General features: G+C 40.7%; 1 protein-coding gene across 1 annotated transcript in view; it reads right to left on the reverse strand.

Moving 5' to 3' along the window:
• EIF2AK3 (eukaryotic translation initiation factor 2 alpha kinase 3) overlaps positions 1-1,981 on the reverse strand; it is a 36,509-nt gene extending 34,528 nt beyond the window's left edge. Inside the window, exon 1 of the mRNA XM_018086574.2 lies at positions 1,854-1,981. The gene's annotated coding sequence lies outside the window, so the exon portion shown is untranslated. The remainder of the gene's footprint in view (positions 1-1,853) is intronic.
• Between the last annotated feature and the right edge of the window lie 6,246 nt (positions 1,982-8,227).

The following is an 8,227-nucleotide window of genomic DNA, read 5'->3' on the forward strand; positions in this document are numbered from 1 at the left end:
TGTTTCTTGTTAAATTCTGCCTTAACAGCATTTGTTTACATGACAGTAAGTCTAAAAAGGCCCATATTCATAACGCTTAACAGCTTCTGAAAGGCCAAAATGAAGTTTTACTTCCAAAATTAGTTCTCTGATAGGCTCTGCATCTTAACTGCCAAAATCCATCAGTGTCTTCAGCCACAGCTGTAGAAGTGAAACAACTGAAAAGCTTATCTGAAAGCTCAACTTCCTCTATGCATAACAAACTCTCTTTAAAAGTGTATTTTTATGACTCCTATGATCTACTGACTTGTAGCCACAAAAGACAATTAAATATTGCATGGACAAGATACAATTTTTGTTGTTTGATCATCAACCTTTAGTTTCTACAGTCATACCCCATTGGGAAAACATCAGAACTCTGGACAGACCAGCTAAGTGACAAAACCTAGACGTGCAAAAACACTTCTATACTCTGAAATGCTTGCATTCCCAAAAATCTTTAAAAGCCTGGGCTCCTGCCTTAATTTGCAGTGAAAAATGAAGTTCATATTTGCTCAGATTTCAAATATGTTCTTTTTATAACCGGTGATTCTGTTTTCATGTGGTCATTTGCAGCAACAGGTAACAGACCAGTATTTTAAGTATCTGGCATTGAAAACATTTGTGAAGGATCACACTATCAATGACACCTTCCACTTTACAGTTCTCCACAGTTTTTACACTCTTTTTAATTCTGCTCTTGAACACATTTTTAGGGGGAAGTTCTTCTTTCCTACAGCGTTTTTTCTAAGTCACAAAACCACACCTGAACAAATCTCAAAAAGCTGCATCCATTAATAAAATTCCCCATATCAAATGTTTCCTTAGACTTCTTTACACCAGAACAGAGGTCATCTCCATAGACAGCAACAAAGAACCACAAGCAAGAAGCTCATACAATATGAATAACCCTGAATTCAACTTTCATTCTCTGATGATCATTGTGCAAAAGTATGATATAGGACTGGTCATCAAATCCAACCATCCATGACAGGGAAGGACCGTGTACTTTGTCATCACTACAAACTACATTGGTGCTTTTATTCCTCCTCATTCTAGGAGAGAATGACTCAGAGATCTCACTTCTCCAGTGCAGGCAAAAAATAAAAAACAAACAAAAAACTCAAACAAACAAAAACCAACCAAACAAAAACACCAACAACCAAAAAAAAAAAAAGGAAAAAACCCTTGCTTCTAACTTTTAGCCCAAGTGTATTCAAACTGATGGTGGAAATAGCACCAAACAAGAAATTTAACTCTAGATTTTCTTCCTACAGTTCACCAGCAAGAAGTGATGCAACCCTCCCTTTATAACTCAGTACTTGAGGGTGACCTTCAACACTGTTTAATTGCTAAGACATTGTGTTTCACAGGCAGCCTGCTTATCTAGTCTAAAACACTCTAAACAATCCTTTGTTCATCTATTAAGTCACAAGGACTTTTGCTTTTCTTGAGGGACAAAAAAAAAAAGCCAGTACTTGCCAAAACATACTTTAGTAATACAAAGCAGATGATCCTTTTATTTGCTTCAAATTACAAGTAACTTGTTTTCAATCAGCAATTACCTACAATTCCCAAACTCAGTTACATCATCTGGTTTGATAGTTATCACATACATCAATGCCAAGGCCAAAATGCTGACACACTCTAGTTTGAAATGGCAACATGATGTAAGCACTCCAAAAAAAAAAGTTTCAGAACAGTCTGGATAAAGTTCTGTAGCTAAAAGTTTGCTGCATTATTTAGCATCTACCAAACAAGGAGGAAGCTGCTTTCATTTTATTAGAAACAATTCCATTTTTAAAGATTTTGTCAGGACAGAGATTAAACCTTACCTCTGGTTTGCTGAGACTGGATGACACAAGAGAACCTGATCCCACATCCAGATCCCACTGTTTTCTCCCCCTGTTTTCTGGATCCAGTGCAGCAATTCGTCCATCCAAAGTGCTGATAATTACTAGAGATCTGCAAGTTGGAAACGTTCACAGTCAAAACCACAGCAGTATGGACTTCACCTATTTTATGTTTAGTAAAATGTAACTCCAAAGTTAAGTCTCTACACTCTGCAGAACAGCAGTTCAGCTTGGTAGCTCTACCCAGACCAACAACAGAGTGTAGAAGAGCTGAAGTCTCTGGCTGAATGTCATAAACTAATTTACACGTTTTAAGACACTTTCAGAGTTCAGTTTCTAGGTAAGATACTTGACTTTTTGCTCCCACAAATGCAGATGTTACCACCTCAACACCAAATGAGATAATATTTTTTGAGGTATCTATAAGGCCAGTATGGATCCTACTTTTCCCAGTCCCTTCCAAACTGATCTTTAACCCATCCTTTCAAAGCAACCTAAACCTGAAACTTTGCAGCCCAGCAGATCAGGATGTAAGAAATACTAAGTTGCAACTAAGTTTTCAATGGCTTTGGATCAAACACGGAAATCCTGGATATTTGACAAGTCTCTCAAGTCCCTCCTAAGGCACTCACAGGGCACTAGAAACAACCTCCAACACCTGCAGACCACAAAGCAAGCAAAGTGCCTTACACAGCTCAGGTTTTAAGCAGTCTGATATCTGAGGAAATGTGGCCATGGCAGGCTGGCTGCTGATTTCTACAGCCCCTGAAGCTCCTCAATTTCAGTAAATCTTCTTTCTTACACAGCTGTACAATTAGAATAAGCATTTCTGGTTGGGTTAGAACTCCAGCATTAAAATAAACAAACAAACAAAATAAACAACACATCAGAGACAAAGCACTGACAAGGCACTTTTGAAGGGCCTTTTTTTTTCCTTGAAGATTGTTTCTCTCTGACCTGAAAAAGCTGGGATTGTGTTGTCAGTTTTGGCTTGCAGCAGGCTCAACAATCTTCAAAGGCTGTGGGAGTGGAGCTTGATCACTTTACAGGCTGCTTGCACTGAGGGGGGGCTGGATCTGGTGACCCAGAAGGACCTTTATAGTCACTGGTTTCGATGAGAATAAGAGACTGTGCAAATAAAGTGATGGGGAGATTAACCATTTTCAGGTGGAGGTGAAAGGGCAGGGGGCCGGTAGTGCACACACAGACATGTATAGGAATCTTTATTTTAAACAATAAGGGACAATAAATTATCGTGCAGAACTGAAGCCAAATATATTCGCTTGTCTGAAGTCACCAGGGTAGTAACATGAAATTTGGGGATGAAAGGACAGTGGCTTTCAGTGTGCTTTAAGGAGGCAAAAACCAAAAGCATGATCTTAAAAACACATTCAGGAATAACGGCTCATTACATCACTTATAACAAAGGTCATGTAAAACATGGCAGTTTTACATGTAAAAGCAGCCCACACAATTAACAGGACCTTATAATGTACTATAGCACTATACTATTAATAAATAGAAAAGTAAATACATCTTCAACCTCTGCCAAAAATACCACAGCAGCTCCTACTTCTGAAGGCAGCCAAGCATCACATTCCTCCAAAAGCTAAGTTTAAGAAATTGTTAGAAAAATACCAATTGTGCAAATATTTGCACAGTAGAAGACATAAATTTTTATAAGCTGAGTACAAACACTTATTCCAACTGTACAGAAACCAAGACTGGGTTAATAATAAACCAGATTGCAGGAGTCTGACTATTCTCAAGCGCTGTGAACAAGTGCTCTTACACTAAAAGGCCTTGGACACACATTTAACAGCATCTGTTTGCTTTATGGTAAAACAGCCTATCTGAAGCCCCTCTTGCATTGCATAAAAAAATATTATTTCAAGTGGGTCTACTTAAATTTTATGTTGATCCTCCTGACAACTAGGTTATAAAAAAAAAAGGTAGAAATGTAGCTGGAATGAAGGGAATTTTGGCAGCAATAACGCAGAGAAGAAAAATCCCAAAAATCACACTGTGAAATGTTTGTTTCCCATGTACTCCTGTTGTTTTCCTTTATCTAATTCTTCACATTTGACTTCTCCTTCAGGTAGCAAATGTTTTATGCCTTTGTATCTTACCTTTCCATATTATCTTTCCCCACCAGATGCAAACCTGAACCTTCCCTACCAGTTCCCTCACTATTCAATCCTCTCCACCGCCACTCAAGACGGTAGTTTTGGAATTTGCACCTGCATCCTGCCCTCCAGCCACCCAAATCATGGTGTAACCACACTTCAGTTTTAAGTTTAGATGATTAGGAAAGAGGAGGAGGGTGTGGGGAACCTTTGTACCAACAGCACACACTTGGAGAAACTGGTTTAACAAACTCCTTCTGCAAATCATAAAAATCCTGGCTTTTCTTGGGTGCAATGGAACTCTTTATTTGTCCCCTTGGCCACAGCTCTAGAATGGACTTTGTTTCACCTCCTGAGCAAACACTTCCATGACACATAGGAACAGGACCAGCTTGGCTATACCTTGATCTTGCAGGTGGCTACCTTTAGAACTGGAACTAGGTACAAGAAAAAGATCCATTTCTCTCTGATTTTTTAATGAGAGACTCATTTTGAACTAAATAGCCATGTTTCTGGTTACACCTTTATCTTGCTCTTCAAAAATAATACTGCATGTGAGAAAAAAAAATTGCTAAAAATCCTTACCCTTGTAATAAAATCCTTCAGTACTTATTCTGTTTTTCTAAGAATTAAAATCTTAATACCCATTCTCCTCTTCTCTGATGGACTCCAGTAAGTTTAAATCCTGTCACTTGAACTCTAATTGGTGTAAAATCTTAAATTTGTCTAAACGTGCCCAAGACCCATGCTAGTGTTACACTTTCTCACTATCAGATTTTCCATTTTTTCAGATTTCCCCCCTTACCCTGTGAGATTCCACTGCTTGCAGCTTTTGTACTGAGAGTATGAAGTGGTGACAAGAGACCTTCCCATTGCTCAGGTAGTCTAATCAAGTACTAGAATTAACATGTTCTGATAAAAGCAGTTTAGGCAACTGCTTCAGGGAACTATTTCAGAGCTTAAAAAACAGGCAGGTGACTTGGGGTGACAACTCCGCAGCACTATTGTGAGTTTACTGCAGTGTATTATGCCCAATTCTTACAGGAAATTCTTAGAAACACCAGCAGAATACAGCCACAATTCAAGAATAAAGAGGGTCCCTTCAGCCATCTGTTTGCAAGCCTTTGCTGGCTGAAGGTGTCAGGGCTGTACCTGTAATTCCATTACAATAAACTGAAAAAAACACTATTTTGGATGCATCCTTGGGACACCTGATTGACAAATTGCAACGAAAAGGAATTTCTGAAGCAGAACTCTCCCATTCTCTGAAAAACTACACTGGCTTTATCAACATCACCTCCTGACTGGGATGGAGCTTAAAGACTACCTTGACCAACAAAACCAGCTTCCAGCAACACACAAGTCCAAGACCACCACCCAAACCAGACTCCATCCTGCACACCACCATCCCACAGAAAACACCAAACACTACCCAACTTCAGGGCAAAGGTCAAAAGCCACAACTGCAACACCAAGGAAGTGAGGAGGATAGAGACAAACAGCATCAAGGCTGCACGTTCCCGAAACAAGATATTTGTTGGAAGTAAATCATGGACTAGACTGGGGAGTGAAACACATCACAGAGATATTAGAGATGTGGCCAAAAAAATGACCACCAACACCACAAACCCACAATGCAATAGCCTCCACGAGCCTGGACCAGAACAAAAAAGATACAAAAAGGAATTACTCCAGATTAGGCAGTTACTTAAATCCAGGATCCATTAACTAGACACCTGAAAAACGAACATCAGTAAAATAAAGATATGCACTTCACCTTGCCTGTAACTCCTGGTCCAGAATATATTATGAACCAAGGGATGGTGGAGAAGAAAATCCCTTCTGGGCCCTTAGAGATGGCCAGCACAGGCCTAAAGCAAGGGGCCAGTACACAGAGCATACAAAAATATCAGCAGTCAGAGCAGCTGGCAGGGAACAAGCTATTGCTGTATAGTCAGATTTTATTTGCATTTTGTCACTATGAAAACACACCTAGACATACTTCCCCCACCCTGACCATCTACAAACAGCCTCCAGGGCTAAAAGAAAATGTTTTCTTACCCTCTCCTATTCCCTTTTGCTCACAGACAGGACCTTGTTATCACAGTGCAGTGATAATGTTCCCCCTTGAAACTATGCAAAACATCTACTACAAACTTCCAGGTACACTGAGAAACGGCCATTTCCAGGCCTTAAATCCTTTATTTGTATCCCATCAGGAAAACAGACCACTTTTTGAGATCAAGTGGCCTGATCTACCTTACAGAATTGAAGGTATCTGATTTACCTGCAAAGAGAAGGAAAGGGCTAAGGTGGCAAGGGAAGATGTAAACAGGACAGAGGAAGAACACTTCTCTAGTTCACCTCCACCCTTTCACTGCACCAAAACTTTGTATTGATTCAAATAAGTTGCTTTTGTTAGGAAAACAAAGCAGAACTTGCCATTATTTTAGTACAGCATTTACCACTATTCCTGTTTCAGTTTAAAAGAACCCTCAACACTAATAACCTCAACCCTCAAAAGCCATTTGGGACATTGCAAGTACAGCTGTTTGTCAAACTTGAACTCTAAGCAGCTATTCTAACAGCCAAACCTGCATGTTTGTATGCAAAAAGCACAGTAATTCACTAACCCTCACATTTTCTCCTAAGAAATATAAAAATATCTTGAAACCCAAACACTAATTTGCCTACAGCAAAAAATAGGTGAGGTTTTGGTTTTGTTATTTTTTCAGATTATACTGCCCTGTTATATTATGCAGATATTGCTGAAGAACAATTATCTGAGGTCAGTAGAAATCTCAGAAATACAGATGAAAAAAATAAAGAAGTGCAGGCAAATACTATGGCCAGGCAGCCATTCTATTTTTATTTGATGACAGCAAATCTGTTCCTACGCACTAATCAATTACAGAACTGCTACATTTAATCTCAGGCTTAATTTACTACATTGAACATCTTCAGTGTATTCTGGTTAGCTCTAGTACTCAAAGAGAAAACGTATTTTTAAAAATTTTCAGGGCTAAATAAACAAAGGTGTTACTAAAAATTGAATACAGTAGAATTGCAATAAATGAGGTAGGATTTTGATGAGCTGATACACAAAAGAATGATCCTGTTGCTAACTGGTGAGACCGCCCTCAAAGAAAACAGGATATGAAGTTATCAGCCAGTTTATTCCTCTAAGTGAATGCTCAGACATACTAACAACAAGCTTTGGGCTATTCATTTTTAGAAGAGGTTCTCAAATACAGCATTTAGTCATGCTCTTCTTCCTTTAAACTCTGGCTGTGGCTTATCACCTCATCCCTCCCAGCCAATTCAGAAACAGACGGGAAATGGCTCAGTAACATTTCTGCACTTGAGTCATTCATCTAAATCGTGCTTTTGCCAGAGCTTCTTGCCACACGCAGTTATTAAGTATTTTATTTCCCCTTGTTATATTCTGAAACTTGTTCATCAATTTGTCCTGCTCGTCTGGCTTCCCTTCAGGCACACCCCTGTGTCTGTGCTTTAACAGGCAATCAAGTAAACGGGAGAACTGAATTTTCTTTAAAACAGAAAGAAGCGGTGACAGAGAGGGACACGATGCTCTGAACAACTGTGAGCTGCAGGTGTTGGAAAGAGTTTATAGACCTCAGATTCGGTGCTTTAGGGTCTCCTTCCCGCAGGCACAGAACTGCCACCTGGGACCAGGGCAGGGAAGGGATCGAGACGTGGTATTACCAGGGTAAGCAGACGGGCCAGATGTCACATAGCGTGACATCCGGTAGCTTATTTGTCTAAGAACTAAGGCACCCTTTCTCCTTGCTAACAACGGCGTGAAGAACAACCACTTCAGCGCTGGCGAGGTCCCGAAGTTCCCTTTGCTCATTGTCACATCCTCCCGCTCGGTCCAGCCTGTCCATCACTGCAGCCCCATCACGGGACACACCTCTTCCACTCCCTTCTCCCTGCGCCTCTCCTCCCGACCGGGACGCTTCCCTGCGTGTCCCACAGCCCAACACCACTCCATCTCTGACTCTCCCGCTTCTCCTCTCCGCTTTTTCCACTCCGACACTTCCGACCCATCCCAGCGCTATTCCCACACCTGCACGGCCCCTTCCCCACACGCGACCCTCGGGACCTCGCAGCTCCTTTCCTCCTCCCCAGCACCCCCAGCTGCTGATTCCCAGCCCAGGTACAGTCGTGTCTGCCCCTTGCACCCCCAAACACCGACCCTGGACACTC

The sequence above is a fragment of the Manacus vitellinus genome, unplaced genomic scaffold (assembly GCF_001715985.3).
Source record: "Manacus vitellinus isolate BGI_N305 unplaced genomic scaffold, ASM171598v3 scaffold_98_pilon, whole genome shotgun sequence".
Lineage (NCBI taxonomy): Eukaryota > Metazoa > Chordata > Aves > Passeriformes > Pipridae > Manacus > Manacus vitellinus.